At 39.6% G+C, this 15986-nt stretch overlaps 1 protein-coding gene across 1 annotated transcript in view; it reads left to right on the forward strand.

Annotated features, from left to right (window-relative positions):
- LOC106081977 (uncharacterized) overlaps positions 1 to 15986 on the forward strand; it is a 433937-nt gene that overhangs the window by 85387 nt on the left and 332564 nt on the right. Inside the window, exon 3 of the mRNA XM_059367022.1 lies at positions 10126 to 10645. The gene's annotated coding sequence lies outside the window, so the exon portion shown is untranslated. The remainder of the gene's footprint in view (positions 1 to 10125; positions 10646 to 15986) is intronic.

Genomic DNA, 15986 nt, shown 5'->3' on the forward strand with positions numbered 1-15986 from the left:
CGAACATATATATATGAGCTATTTCTAACTCTGAACCGACTGAACCGAAACTTCTCAGATAATGTGGTAGTCGTCGAGCAAGGGGTTGTGCAAAGTTTTGGGAAGATTGGTTAAGGGGGGTCAAGAGTTGTACAAAGTTTTGGGAAGATTGGTTAATAAATGCGCTTGCAATGGTTTGGGAGTGAAAATCGGGCTCTATATATATATATATATATATATATATATATATATATATATATATATATATGAGAGCTATATCAAAATCTGAACCGATTTCTATGAAATTCACCAGTAATGTCGAGAGTCATAGAATTCCTTCCTGTCGAATTTCGAGAAAATCGGTTAACAAATGACCATTTTATTGCATTTTTACAGCAAATCGGACGAACATATATATGGCAGCAATATCTAAATCTGAACAGATTTCAAGCAAGCTTCTTATATATTGCGGTAGTCGTTGAGGATGGCGTTGTACAAAATTTTGAAAAGATTGGTCAATAAATGAGCTTGCAATGAAAATCGGGCTATATATATTGGGTTGCCCAAAAAGTAATTGCGGATTTTTTTAAAAGAAAGTAAATGCATTTCTAATAAAACTTAGAATAAACTTTAATCAAATTTACTTTTTTGCACTTTTTTTCTAAAGCAAGCTAAAAGTAACAGCTAATAACTGACAGAAGAAAGAATGCAGTTACAGAGTCACAAGCTGTGAAAAAATTTGTCAACGCCGACTATATGAAAAATCCGCAATTACTTTTTGGGCAACCCAATACATAAGAGCTATATCTAAATCTGAACCGATTTCTATGAAATTCACCAGTAATGTTGAGAGTCTTAAGAAATTCCTACCTGTCGAATTTCGAGAGAATCGGTTACCAAATGACAATTTTAATGCATTATTTCTGCACATCGGACGAACATATATATGGGAGCTATATCCAAATCTGAACCAATTTCAAGCAAACTTCTCAGATATTGTAGTAGTCGTCGAGGAAGGTGTTGTACAAAATTTTCGGAAGATTGATCAATAAATGAGCTTGCAATTGCTCTAGGAGTGAAAATCGGACTATATATATATATATATGAGAGCTATATTCAAATCTGAACCGATTTCTACGAAATTCACCAGTAATGTCGATAGTCATAAGAAAATCCTTTCTAACAAATTTCAAGAGAATCGGTTATCAAACGACCTTTTTATTATATTATTCCTGCAAATCGGGCGAACATATATGTGGCAGCTATATCCAAATCTGACCCAATTTTTTCCAATTTCAATAGGTTTCGTCTCTTGGCCGAAAAACATGCCTGTACCAAATTTGAAGACCATCGGATGAAAATTGCGACCTGTAGTTTGTACACAAATTAACATGGATAGACGGACAGACAGACGGACGGACAGACAGACGGACATACCTAAATCGTATCGAAAAGTGATTCTGGATCAATCGGTATACTTATCAATAGGCGGACCCTCCCTCTTACCACAATTTTCAAAAACGCCACATCTCGTAGATGCGTGCACCGATTTAAGCGAAATTTTGTATGCCACCTTATGGTAGCCCAAAAATATGAAATTGGTATAAAATTCTGGGTTAAATGACCCAGGGGGACGCCCCATCCCAAAACTCATCCGGACGGACATGTTTACCGATTGGGACAATATGGGTATCCAATGAAAGGTATTTAAGAGTAAAGTTCAAACTTGGTATACAAATTTCGCCCAAAGTGTTCGAGGGTGACCCCCACCCCCCAAAAAACCCCCCAACAGGAATCTTTCAACGCTTTGGGCAATGTGGGTATTTAAAAGTAGAGTACAAATTTGAAATAAAAATGTATTCCTTGATGTCTGAGGGGCCTCCCCATTTAAGCGAAATTTAAATCTCTAAAATAGAAATTTGGTATACTTATTAAGGGTGGGATATATAGGGAGACCGCGCCACCTCCAAAACCCGCCAAAAGGAAATATAAACCAATAATGACAATATGGGGCTCAAATGAAAGGTATTTGAGACTACATCACGAATCAGATATATCCAGGCTCCATATCGGACTTATGTGCCGACAACAGCAATATAAGGCTGAAATGAAAGGTGTTTGGGAGTAGAGCACGTAAATGATGTCCACATTGGGGCGAAATATCTGAAAGGCCGTACCAGCACCCCCCAAAAAAGGACTTATTTCCTGCCCGTGTCAGTATAGGGCTCAGATAAAACAAGAGAGTGAAAGAAGGCGCAGCGGAGCAGGCCCTGTCCAGCTAGTGAATAAAATTCATTGACCAGCCAACCCTCTCGAGATCCGTTGTTGTGGCATGTGTCCTCTTTTCCCCACCAGACCATTTTACACCAACTTTATTTGTTTATTTGTGGGTTTGTACGTTTGTTTGCTACATATAGACTCAAAAACCGCTGAACCGATTTTCTAGAAATTTTCACAGACTGTTTTGGTTGGTCTAGAAAGAGCAATAGGTTATTTAGTTTTTTGATATCGGAAGGGGTCAACCCCAAAAGCACTAACCAAAAATAGAAGTTCACCGATAAGGACAAAATGGAACTCAAATGAAAGATATTCTGAAGTAGAATACGAATAGGGGGGCCTCCCTGATCCCAAAACCACCTCAAATAAGCATATTGGACTATCATTGGAATATTTGCCAGTGATGGCTATAAAGGGCACAAAAAAGGTATTTAGGTGTAGGTAAGCGAAGCGGACCGGGCTCAGCAAGTTGTATTATAAAAACAAACCCCAAATTCTAATATTTTACCTTGAAATTTTACCTCAATATGTGGTCTATTTTCTTTTCCAATTTGCGGCAAATTTGCTGGATTTGAAGTTCAATTTCCTGTCTAGCAAAACACCCAGGTATTTTGCGCTATCAGTAAAAAGAATATTCTCTCCTACCAAGGAGACAAGTCTTAATGGAGTTTAATGCAGGCACCTGTCATGTTGGCTTAATCCTGCAGGACTCTTAACCTCGGGTGAATATAATGCGTCCACCAAAGCCCCCACACAAAGCCTAGGCTATGCATGGGTACCAATTCGAGTTCACGTTGTTTGGACGTGTTCTCCCCCCTGGTTAGGAGCGGAGCACTATCAAAAACTTCTTCCAATCTACGGGTCACGGCACGCGGTTGCAATGCAACTCCACATCGAGCTTGTGGATTTGGGTCCAAACCACAGCCACCACATTACTGCCCACAGGAGCCTAACCATAGTCGGGCTGGGATTGAAATTCCAGGGGCTCCCGACTTCCTTGGTACCAAATCAAGGACTCCGGTCAGACCTCGTAGCCGAAGCTACTACCAGTTGAACCCCAAACGGTTCCGGACTGGTCAACTGAAAGGAAAACAGCCAAAGCCATTTTCCCGACTCCCCCCATTGCCCCTAAGATCAAAACATGGTCGACAACCAGGCGCACCTACCAAGCAGACAGATGCCACTGTAGGTAACCTGCTGAAAGGAATTACTTGTGTCTTGGAAGGATTTACGCCTAGAATATTTTCGGTATCCAACTTCGCTGTCGCACGTAGGGCTGAAGTATACCTCTAAGGGTGCTGGGAAACTTTTCTCTAACCACAGTAGTAACGTCATTAGCTTACAGGGCCACTTTTACACCTTTCTCTTCCAGAGACAATTATATGTTGTTACTGGCTATATTACAAAGTAGAAGAGACAGTACATCTCCTTAAGGAGTTCCTCGGCATACCGATCTTTTAAGATTTACCGATCCCAAGACTGCCGTAGTGCAGGTTTTAGTAAGTAAGTTTTTAATCAACTTTCTAACGGTGGTGTTAATGCTTAGAAACTGCAACTCCTTCATGATTGAAATCACCTTCAATGTTATTCCTTGACAGCGACGGAACCCTCTATGTAGGCGACTAGGCCGTGTAGGGCCATATACTTGCCCTTACTATGTGCACGTTGTTGCCGAGGCAGGCGATCTCCGGGGATCTTTGCCCGAAGATATGTTCCTATCAACCTTTCAAGAATCTTCAGCATAAAGTATGACAGACTCATAAGACCAAAATCTTTCGCCTTCATGTGGTTTTCGTGCTTTCGAAATGAAAATGACCTTTGTGTCCCTCCATCCCACAGGTATAAACGATATGCTTATACAGCTGTAGAGTATATCTCTCTAACCCAAGGAGCCAGTCTATCGGATACAGCTTGTAATTCAAACCGTAATATATCATCACGCCAGATTCAGACACAATTTCCACAATAATCTCCGACGAATGCGTACTAGTGATAACCTGTTCTAACGTCACATTGCACAGTGGGAGAAAATCAAAAAAAAAAACTTCAAAAAATATGCCATGTGAGAACGGTTGAGTAATCCTAGAATTGCAATTTTAAATGGTTGCAGCTGAGGTAATGTCTCAGCGAGATGGTATGCAAAATTTCCTTGAAATTGGGAAAATATATATGACATATATATATATATCGCCCGATTTTCACTCCTAGAGCCCCTGCAAGCGTATTTATTTACCAATCTTGCCAAAATTTTATACAACACTTTCCTCGACGTCTTTCTTTTATCTCACATATTATCTAGCCCGAACTACACGTCCTATTAAAGGGTTTTTAGCGGCAGGGCCGTTCCCAAACTCTATCCCACTTATTTATACCACTAAATCCGTAGTCAACTCCCAACGACCTTTCATTTGATACCCATTTTGTGACGTTGGATATTCATGTCCGTTTATGGGTTTTTGTGTACTCAACTTCCAAACACCTTTCATTTGCTATCCATATTGTCCCAATTGGTTAATAAGCCCTGCTGTGGGGCTTATTACCAATTGGGACAATATTTGAGGGGTGGGGAGGCGCCTCAGATACCATGGAATAAATTTTTATGTCAGATTCTTACTCTACTTTTAAAAACCCTTCATTTCATATCCATATTGTCCCAATTGGTAAATATGCCCTTTGAGGGGGTTTAGGGTGGGTTGAGGAGGCCCCTTATACATCAAGGAATAGATTTTTATGTCAGATTTGTACTCTAATTTTAAATACCTTTCATTTGATAGCCATATTGACCATAGCGTTGAAATAGTTCTGTTGGAGGATTTTTTTTTTTGGGGTGGGGGACCCCCCTGAGCACGAAATTTGTATAAGTTCGTACTCTACTCTTTAATACCTTTCGGTTGATACCCATATTGTCCCAATAGGTAAACAAGTCCGTACGGTGGGGTTTCGTGGGGTGGGGAGGACCCTCAGGTACCAAGGAATAAATTTCTATATCAGTTTTCTGCTCTACTTTTAAATACCTTTCATTTGATACCAATATTGGCCAAAGCGATGAAATAGTCCTTTTGGGGTACTGTTTGAAGGTGGGGGACCCCCCCCCAACTGTTTGGGCTAAATTTGTATACCAAGTAGGTACTCTACTCTTTAATACCTTTCATTTGATACCCATATTGTCCCAATCGGTAAACATGTCCGTCCTGGTGGGTTTTAGGATGGGGCCTCCCCCCAGGTTATTTGACCAATTATACAAATTTCGTGTTTTTGGGATATCATAAGGTGGTGTAAAAATTTTCGCTTAAATCGGTGCACCCATCTCCGAGATCTGGCATTTTTGAGAATTGTGGTAAGGGGGAGGGTCCGCCCCCCCATGCAAATTTTTCCCATGAACATTCCACTAAGGAACAGGGGCAAACTTCTCACATATCAATGAGTGCAGTCCGATTCAAGTTTAAGCTAAATGATAAGGGGCCTCCTTTTTATAGCCGAGTCCGAACGGCGTGCCGCCGTGCAACACCTCTTTGGAGAGAAGTTTTACATGGCATAGTACCTCACAAATGTTGCCAGCATTAGGAGGGGAAAACCACCGTTGAAAATTTTTTCTGATGGTCTCGCCAGAATTCGAACGCAGGCGTTCAGCGTCATAGGCGGACATGCTAACCTCTACGCTATGGTGGCCTCTGCTAAATCTAAAATATATCGCCCAAAAAACTTCGGCGTAAAATTTCTGGGTGATTCGGGTTAAAGCAAACTCATCTCATATATATATATATATAGCAAGTATTTTGCTGGCCGTATTTCTACATTGGAAAAACCTACTGACGTCTATGTGGTAATTGGTATATGCCCAAATTTTATTATGTGAGTTTGTTGTGCTCGTACTTTGCACATTGATCCACGTCCTGTCTCGTATATCCATGGCTCTTGTGACGCCACTCCAAGCCTATTGCTATGCTTATTTTTTATTAGGAGCGTTGTTCATCATAAGTGACCCAATTGTTAAAGATTATCCCCCATTGGTATTTGTAACTGACGCGCGCTATTTCACCATCGGCTTGGCAATAAACAATTTGATTAGAGGAAAAATTTACACAATTTTCATGCAGCACCTTTTCGATCTGCATTTGCTCGCAAAGTGTGGTAAGCTAGCTGTCTATGGCGAACCCCTGGAGTTGATTATCGTCTAATTGCGGCTATAAATGAGCAGATAATTCAATTCGCTCTGCAACCTGTAACGCTGAGCGGTGGTATAAATTTGCTGGTGTCAAGCATGGCATTTTATTGATTTATAACTGCGGAGGTGTGTTTATCACCCTGGCCATATTTGCATAGGAAATGCTGAAGCGATAAACAATTGCTAGCTTAAAATCATCGGATAAAAATAAAACTTCTGGCAAATGTTATGACAATTGGTTTAATGACAAATGGGCTTTAATTGCCACCATTTGATTTAATTAAAGCGTTTTCTATAAGGCCATAATTAAAGTCTACGTGGTCGAAAGAATGTTAGATGTTCCCAATGTACATCATCACTTGTATGGACGTCTGCCACATACGTCAAGAGGAGATATTGTAAATGTCATATTTTGAAGAATAGCAACGGCTGATGTATCCACTGCCTCGAACTCTTCGAACATCATTTTCTAGGCGGAAGTCTATGCAATAGCAAGTGCAGTGTATATCGTTTTATCTTTGGGTGATAGTCGAATGAATATCGGTATATTGAGTCACAGTCATGCAGCATTCAAATTGGCTAAAATGAAGGTGTTGGACCGTTCGTTGCACAAATGGTTTAAGAATCACAACTTAATTCCATGCTAGATACCAGGGCACAAGCACGTACCAGAAAACAAGAAGGCAGCCATGGTTGCGAGGCAAAGAGCACATCACTTCATGCTATCGGGATACCCAGCTCTCTTAATTTTGTATGTTCTAGTGCTTGGATGCAAGGAAAGATGGCCTCATTGCTGGAATAACGCAGTTGGCTGTGGGCATACCAAGAAATTATGAAATTAACATTGTGGACGTAATGTTGTTCATTTGCCAATTTCATATTAGAAATAGGATACTTGCATCTTTCTTCTTTCAGGCTCTAAAGTAACCAAGAGGGGTAAAACAAGCCGGACTCAAGGTTCGTATGCTGTCATCAAAATAATGTGAGAACTTGCGGACCATCTAAAAGTCGAAGAGAAAGGATGGAGAAATCACAATTTGCCATCAGGTAGCCTCAACGGATATCGAGACAATGTTATGATATTATTTTCTTTATAAAAACCGTAGATGTAGACGTCACGAAAATCATAATGTGTGAGGAAGCAACCCTGACACTTGACCCCTAATAGCTCAGATTCGTATTTTACTCCCATATTCCAAATTCATTGAAATCCCATATTTTATCGGTCCGTCTATACGCCCGTTTGGGGGTGTTTTTGGGATGGAACGTTATATCATTTCCTTTATAATAACCGTAGATCCTTGGTGTGGAAAATTGTAATGGGTGAGAAAGCAACTCCGACACTTGATCCCCTAATAGTTATATCAGATTCGTATTTTACTCCCATATAACTTTCATTTAAATCCCATATTGTGTCGGCCCGTTTATATGTTCGTTAGGGGGTGTTTTTGGGATGGAACGTTCCTCCTAGGCACTTGACCCCAAATTTAAATATGTTACCGGTCCACCCATTTATGATATATCACGAATATACCTCAAAATATAAGGACCCTTCGTCTTTATTTTAGGCCATTTTTGAATGGCCTTTGAAGAAAGTTTGGCCTGCGAAATTTAAACCCGTTTAGGGGTTTTGATCTACTTACATAATGTCATTACCCTTACTTAGGATTTCACAACCCCCAGATTGGCTTTTGTATAGTGTAATAGGGCATCTATATTTCGATTCTTTGGAGCTTTCTGTTCATAGTCGTTTCGTATGCTTTTAACCTGACAACACCCCAGGCAATTTACCTAAGTTTCCTCTGGGAAAATAATTTTGGGGTGGGATGAATCGCGTGGAAGTACCTGTCCATTTGGGGGTGGTTTTTGGGTTAGGATGCCCACCTTGGACTTGAACCCAAATTTCTGTATAAGTTCTATATTCAACTTCTAATTACCTTTCAGGCAAACTCTTCCATGTCAAATACATTTCGTTTGAATCCCATACTGTCCCAATTGGTCTACGTGTCCGTTTGGAGGTGGTTTTTGGTATGGGGCGGGCCCCTGGGACTTAACTCCAAATTTGTATGTACGTTTGGTATTCTACTTCCAATTACGTTTCATTTGATACCTATATTGCCCCAAACGAAAAGTGGAGATGATTTTTGGGTGGGGCGGCCCCCTGGAAGTTTTGTATTCTACATTCAATTACCTTTCATTTGATACCCATATTGCCCCGATTGGAAAGCATATCAATTTTGGGCGGGTTTTGAGGGTGGTGCGCGTCCTCCGACATTTAGGATCAAATAGTCATACCAAGTTCGTATTCTACTCGTAAATACCTTTCACTTTATACAAATATTGTCCCAATCTGTAAACATGTCCATTTGCATAGGTTATGGGGGAGGGCGTCGTCCCTCACGGTTATTTGAGCCCAAAGTTTTGTATACATTTTGGGTTTCCATAAGGGGGCATACAAAACTTCTCTTCAAATTATGCACCCATATCCTAGATCTGGCGTTTTTGAAAATTATGGCTAGAGGGAGGGTCCACCGACCTCGCGTATGTCACAAAATAAAGTACCCTATTTTCACCGGGTGATCAAACTCTACCATGAAAACTCTATCATGAAAATCGGATCGTAATTGAGCCTGAACTACTCTGGTTTTATGGGGGAGGTCAATTTCTTCAGGTGCAATGGAAGACGATCGTTCTCCAAGGACCGCATTCATCCAGTAGCTCTGCATGAACGTTGTCTAGAGCCGCTTGATCCAGCGGTTCATTCCTGTGGCGCTGAACCTTACGCTCTAGATCATGCCGATCTACCTTCAGGCTTCTTTACTGCTTGAGGCTCTGGAGGGCGTTGTTCTTAACCGACTTGGCTGATACTTTTTTATTTTGACTTACTGCAACTGTGCCAAGTATGGTCTTAATTAGTTTATAACCTGATGTAGTTCCTATATAAACCGATCTTGGATACTGACTTCTTGTGCCGCTAGAGGGCGCACGAAGTGTTTTGGTTGGTCAACTGTGCCAAGTTTGGTATAAATCGGTTTATAACCTGATATAGCTTCGATATAAACCGATTTCGGTTCTTGACTTGGTGAGACGATAGTGGTCGCAATTGTTATACGATTTGGCTGAAATTTAGCATAAAGTGTTTTGTTTTAATTTCCAACAATTGCGCCAAATATGGTTCATATCTAAAGGGCGTAATTAATATTCGAGGTCTTATGGTTTGACCATTAACAGCTATGCCTAGTAAAGTCCAAACCGGTTCATTATCTGTTAAAGCTCCCACATAAACCGATCTCGGATCTTCACTTTTTGAGCCGGTAGAGGGCGCAATTTTCAATTGATTTCACTGAGATTTAGCATGAGGCGGTTTCTTTTGACTGCCAATAACTGTGCCTATTATGGTCTAAATCAGTTTACAAGCAGATATAGCTCACGATTATACTTCTTGAACCCCTTGAGGGAGCAGTTATTTTCCGATTTGGCTGTAATTTCGCACAGCGACTTTCTTTATGACTATGTTCCATGTATTGCTAAAATCTTTTATACGCCATATATTATTTACAAATATAACAAACCAAAAACATATATACTTTTTGTTCAAAAATTTTACGTCTTCTAAAATGTTAAAAAAAATCCACAATTTTTTTTTTTTTTAGTAATACGAAGCTATTTTTTATTTTGTGATTTTGTTTTCATTATTTTCTCAGATTATAAATTGAAACATTTTGCTGGAATCGGTCATCGCACTCTATCATCTGGATATCCTTCATTGCCAAATCTCTATTGCCACCATGGTAGACAAGGTGACTGCTGCGATTTTGTGAAATAGGAGAACAGCCAATCAAAATTCCAGACTAAACAAATTGAGAAACTTGCAGTAACACCAAAACATTATTTTCAAATGTTGGGAAACAGCTGTATGCATTGCTTTGGGAACGATGCAAAAAAAAGGCAATCGAATGCAAAATCAGCAATTTGCGAATGATTGTGCATTAAACGCTGTGGTGCTCTATGTCTATAATGTGGCGGTAATTTTCAAATGTATGATCAGTTGCATGCCGGAGTTCGCTAACACAATTATATTCCCTAGAGAATTTGCTTCTTCTTCGTTTTCATCATCTAATAATCAAATGTGGACCAGACGACCAACATCAAGTTTGAGAAATATTTGCATTTTTTATCATACGGTTGAAGCAGATCTATCTACGTTCAGCTTATTGAAACGAGGTAAGTTTAATAAATTGGGAAAAAAAAACTCTAAGAAAAAGCCAACTACCAAATTTGTATGTAAAATTGAAGACTTGACAGACAAAATAATTGAAGCGTTGTGGATTTTTAAAAAATTCTTTTGTACTTTCGGTCGCTGAGATCCAAAATACAATAAATTGTTGCAAGAAAATTAACAAATTTCGTCGTCGTTTTTCGACAAAAATTGTTGTTTTTCAATATTATTTTTATTTGTGTACTTTTACACCACAACCAATGGTCGGGAATATATAAATTTTGCCATTCCATTTGCAGCATATTGAAATATGCCTATGCGACTCCTCATGCGATTTAGCCATGTTCGTCTGTCTGTCTGTATAAAGCTAGCTAACATTCGAAGAAGTAAAGCTAGGCGCTTTGCAGAAATACTTTCTATTTTACTGTAGGTTGGTTGAGATTTGAAATAGGCCATATCGGTCCATTTATTATATAGCTGCCATATAAACCGATCTCGGTACTTTATTTCTTGAGACTCTAGAAATCAGTTCATTATCTGATATAGCTGACTTATAACCTGATCTCGGATCTTGACTTTTTGATCCTCTAGAAGGCGCAGTTTGGCTGAAGTCTTGCACAAGATGTTTTGTTTTGATATCCAACAACTGTGGCAGGTACAGTTATAGCTGATATAGCTGCCATATAAACTGGTTCTGGTTCTTGAACCTCTAGAAGTTGAAACTTCCAATAGACTTGTCTGAAATTTGCACATATAGTTTTGCTATTGGTTCCAACAGCCGTACTTAATATAGTCCAAATAGGTTGACAACTTTATAAAGCTCCCATATAAAAAGATCATCCGATTTGACTATTTCAGCCTCAAGAGCGCACAATTGTTTGGCTAAAACTTTAAACGGTGGTGTACTAATCAAGTCATTCCGTTTGTATTGCCTCGAAATATTGATCTGCGACCCCATAAAGTATATTTATATTGGATCGTCTCGACATTCTGAGTCGATCTAGCCATGTCCGTCCGTCTGTCGCCATCCCGATAGCGGTCGAACGCGTAATTGCTAGCCGCTTGCAATTTTACACAGATATTTATTATTGATGTCAGATTTAGATATAGCACCCATCTTGAACGATCCCCTGATTTGACATCTTGAGCCCTTAGGAGCCTCAAATTTCATCCGATGTGCCTGAACTTTGGAACTTGTGTTATGTCTTCCAGCGTCTATGCAAGTATGATCCGAATCAGTCTATAAAGAGGTATAGCCCCCACATAAACCGATCCCCGGTTTTGACTTCTTGAGCCGCTAGAAGTCTAAATTTTAAGCCGATTTGAAATTTGGAACAAAGACTTGTGTTATGGCTTCCAGCGTCTATCCAAGTATGATCCGAGTCGGTCTATAAACAGATATATTCCACATATAAACCGATCCGCAGTTTTGACTGCTTGAGCATTGTTTGGCTGCCGGATCATAGCGCAGTAAGAAGGAATGAAAGACCACACGATTTGGCTGTGAAAATCAGAGGACTGCCATCAATAAACTTGGCACTGTTTAAAATTTTAGCCAAATCAGATGAAAAATGCTCATTTTATAGGCTCAATACTCTATATCAGAAAATCGATGTCTATGGCAGCTATATCCAAATATGGTCCGATCTGGACGATGGTCGGCGCAAAAGTGTAGATGGTTTTCGCAACGCACTGTTTCAAATTTCATCCAAATCGGATGAAAAAAACTCCTTTTATGGGCTCAATACTCTATATCGGAAGATCGGTCTCTATGACAGCTATATCCAAATATGGTCCGATCTGGACGATGGTCGGCGCAAAAGTGTAGAGAGGTATCACAACGCACTGTTTCAAATTTCATCAAAATCGAACGAAAATGGTCATTTTATGGGCCCAATACTCTATATCGGGTGATCGGTCTATATGGCAGCTATATCCAAATATGGTCCGATCTGGACGATTGGAATCGCTGTGCCAAATTTCATCGAAATCGGATGAAAAATTCTCCATTCTTTAGCCCATTACACTATATCAGCAGATCGATCTATATGACAGCTATATCCAAATATGGTCCGATCTGGACCACATTTGGCAGCAATGGGTAGGGATCTACCAGAACACATTGTGCCAAATTTCATCGAATTCGGTTAATAAATGGATCTTTTATGGCCTCAAAACCCTATATCGGCAGATCGGGCAGTCTATCTATAGGGCAGCTATATCCAAATATAATCCGATCGGAACCACACTTCAGAGAAATGGGTAGGTGTCTACCAGAACTCACTGTGCCAAATTTCATCGAAATCGGATGAAAAATAACCAATTTATTGTCTCAAGACTTTAAGTCTGGACATCGGTCTATATAGCGGCTATATATAACTAAAATCTGATTTTATGAGATCAGAAGATCAGGATTATATATACAAAGAATACAAAATCATCAAAAAATGTTTGCAAAATATTTTTATACCCAAGATATCTGCAAAATTATAAATACCCAGCTTTTGGGTATCAATGGGTAAAAATACCCGGGTATTTACCCAATTTACCGGGTAAATACCTTTTGGGTATTTACCCATCGCTCATGTTTAAACATGTATTCTAAACCCATGCGTACAATTTTTTGCACCTAACAATATTGGTAGCCTCCACAGAAAATTTGCTAAAAATTTCAAAATTTGAACTTATATTTTCCCCAAAGGGGTATTTTGGGGATTTTTATAAAAAAATTCGGGCAGAATTAATTTTTGAATTTTTAAGGACGCTTTTATCTGCAAATCTCAAAGAGATTTCTCTACCCGTTCTCGCACGTCACATTTATACACTACACCACTACTGTGGTACAGGGTATTTTAGATTTGTGCAGAGCTAGACCCATCGATAAGTATACGGATCGGCTTAGAATCACTTCGGGATTCGATTTAGCTATGTCCGTCTGCCCGTCTGTCCATGTATTTGCATTTGTTGTCCGATTGTGACCAAATTTTGCATAAGTGTTTTTTTTTTGGTCCAAGGACAAACGCTATTGATTTTGAAAAAAATCGGTCCAGATTTAGATGTAGCTTCCATATATATCTTTCATCCGATGTACCCTTTTTGAAGCTGTAGAAGCCACAGTTTTGGTCTGATTCTTACAAAATTTGGCACGAAGTGTTTTTTCTAACGACCCAAAATGTTTGCAAAATTTTATTGAAATCGGTCCAGATTAAGATATAGCTCCCATATATATCTTTCATCCGATATGCCCTTTTAAAGCTGCAGGAGCCACAACTTTGGTGCGATCTCAACCAAATTTGGCACAAAGTGCTTTTCGTGATGTCTCAATATGTGTGCAAAATTTCATCTAAATCGGTACAGATTTAGATATAGCTCCCATATATAACTTTCGCCCGATTTGACCTATTAAGGCTGTAGAAGGCACAATTTTGATCTGATCTTTACCAAATTTGCCACGAAGTGCTTTTTGTGACGTCCCAATATATGTGAAAAATTTCATCATAATTGGATCCGATTTATATATAGCTACCATGTATATCTTTCATCCGATATGGCCTTTTAAGGCTGTAGAAGCCACAATTTTGGTCCGATCTCTACAAAATTGTTCATGAGATAGTTTAATTGACATCCAAATATGTGTGCGAAATTTCATCTAAATCGGTTCAGATTTAGATATAGCTCCCATGTATAACGTTCTTCCGATTTGACGTATTAAGGTTCTATTCGGTATTTCAATAGGTATGCAAAATTAAAATCTGACTAAATTTGGATATAAGTGCTATCTATTAAAAGTATTAAGTATACTCGGTGGTGTAGGGTATTGTATAGTCGGCTCCGCCCGACTTTTGCCTTGTCTTACTGGTTTTTCACTGTTTTTTTTTTCAGTTTTCTCCCACTGTGTGCTTTAGCATTTGCTAAGTGATTGCCCGGCTTTCGCGGCTAACAGACACCGGTACTTCCATACATGAGCCAACTTAGGGGTGTGCTATGGAAAACAATTAGGGATTATGTAAATAGTAGTGCATTTCTAACTTAGATTTTCCTTTTCGAGGTAACATTAAAGTATTTAGAACGCGTAACAAGCCGATTACTGGCTTAGGCGTATGCCCATAGTGGCATGGGGCGGATTAATGTCTGCACCCTTTTTATACCCTCCACCATAAGATGGGGGGTATACTAATTTCGTCATTCTGTTTGTAACTACTCGAAATATTCGTCTGAGACCCCATAATGTATACATATTCTTGATCGTCGCGACATTTTATGTCGATCTAGCCATGTCCGTCCGTCTGTCCGTCCGTCCGTCCGTCTGTCTGTCGAAAGCACGCTAACTTCCGAAGGAGTAAAGCTAGCCGCTTGAAATTTTGCACAAATACTTCTTATTAGTGTAGGTCGGTTGGTATTGCAAATGGGCCATATCGGTCCATGTTTTGATATAGCTGCCATATATACCGATCTTGGGTCTTGACTTCTTGAGCCTCTAGAGTGTGCAATTCTTGTACGATAGGGATGAAATTTTGCACGACGTGTTTTGCTATGATATCCAACAACTGTGCCAAGTATGGTTCAAATCGGTCTATAACCTGATATAGCTGCCATATAAACCGATCTGGTATCTTGACTTCTTGAGCCTCTAGAGTGCGCAATTCTTATCTGATTGGAATGGAATTTCGCACGACGTGTTTTGTTATGATACCCAACAAGTGTGCCAAGTATGGTTCGAATCCGCCCATAACCTGATATAGCTGCCATATAAACCGATCTTGGGTCTTGACTTCTTGAGCCTCTAGAGGGCACAATTCTTATCCGATTTGAATGAAATTTTGCATGACGTATTTTATTTTTACTTTCAACAACTGTGTCAAATTAGGTTCAAATCGGTTCATAACCTGATATAGCTGCCATATAAACCGATCTGGGATCCTGACTTCTTGACCCCTAGAGGTCGCAATTATTATCCGATATGCCTGAAATTTTGTACGACGGATCCTCTCATGACCATCAACAAACGTGTTTATTATGGTCTGAATCGGTCTATAGCCCGATACAGATCCCATATAAATCGTTCTCTCTATTTTACTTCGTGAGCCCCAATGGGCGCAATTCTTATACGAATTGGCTGAAATTTTACACAGGTCTCCAACATATAATTTAATTTTGTCCGAACCGGACCATATCTTGATATCGTTTTAAAAGCAGAGCAACTCTTTTCTTATATCCTTTTTTTGCCTAAGAGGACATGCCGGAAAAAGGACTCGAAAAATGCGATCCATGGTGGAGGGTATATAAGATTCGGCCCGGCCGAACTTAGCACGCTTTTACTTGTTTCAACCTAACTTAACCTAAGTT

The sequence above is a fragment of the Stomoxys calcitrans genome, chromosome 4, assembly GCF_963082655.1.
Source record: "Stomoxys calcitrans chromosome 4, idStoCalc2.1, whole genome shotgun sequence".
NCBI lineage: Eukaryota > Metazoa > Arthropoda > Insecta > Diptera > Muscidae > Stomoxys > Stomoxys calcitrans.